Here is a 1131-nt window from a genome sequence, read left to right on the forward strand (position 1 = left end):
AGTTCTATTTTTAACTTTCTTTGACAATCCTCCACAAAGTTTTCCAGAGTGGCTGCACCAGTTCACATTTCCTCCAACAGTGCAAGAGGGTTCACCTTTCTCCACATCCTCTCCAACATTTGTTTTTTCCTGTCTTATTATTTTTCACCATTTTCCCTGGGGTGAGGTGGTATTTCATGGTGGTTTTGATGTGTATATCCCTGATGGCAAGTGAAGCAGAGCATTTTATCATGTGCTTGTTGGGCATGTCTATGTCTCCCTCTGTGAAATTTCTGTTCATGTCTTTTGACCATTTCATGATTGGACTGTTTGTTTCTTTGCTCTAGAGTTTAATAAGTTCTTTAGAGATCTTGGATACTAGCCCTTTATTTGATACGTTATTTGCAAATATATTCTCCCATTCTGTAGTTTGTATTTTAGTTTTGTTGACAGTTTCTTTTGATGTGCAGGAGCTTTTTATCTTGAACTATTGGGAATTAGTTCCTTTTTTCTTTTGTTACCCTTGCCTTTCCAGATGTATCTTGCAAGAAGCTGCTGTGGCCAAGGTCAAAAATGGTGTTTCCTATCTTCTCCTCTAGGATTGTGATGGATTCTAGTCTCACATTTAGATCTTTCATCCATTTTGAGTTTATCTTTGGGCATGGTGTAAGACAATGGTCTAGTTTCCTTCTTCTGCATTTTTGTGCAATTTTCCCATCACCACTTTTGAACACACTGTCTTTTTTCCAGTGGATAGTCTTTACTGCTTTGTCAAATATCAGTTGACCATAGAGTTGAGGGTCCATTTCTGGATTCTTTATTCTGCTCCATTGATCTATGTGTCTACTTTTGTGCCGGTACCACACTGTCTTGATGACGACCGCTTTGTAGTAAAAGGTGACATCTGGTATTGTGATGCCCCCGGCTCTGTTTTTCATTTTTAATATTCCCTTGATATTCGGGAATGTTTTGTGATTCCACACAAATTGTAAGTGAATTGTGCCAACTCTCTGAAGAAAGTCCAAGGTATTTTGATAGGGATTGCATTAAATGTGTAAATTGCCTGGGTAGCATTGACATTTTCACAATATTAATTCTTCCAATCCATGAGCATGGAATATTTTTCCATCTCTTGGGGTCTTCCTCAGTTTC

The sequence above is a fragment of the Canis lupus genome, unplaced genomic scaffold, assembly GCF_011100685.1.
Source record: "Canis lupus familiaris isolate Mischka breed German Shepherd unplaced genomic scaffold, alternate assembly UU_Cfam_GSD_1.0 chrUn_S392H552, whole genome shotgun sequence".
Taxonomy (NCBI): Eukaryota; Metazoa; Chordata; class Mammalia; order Carnivora; family Canidae; genus Canis; species Canis lupus.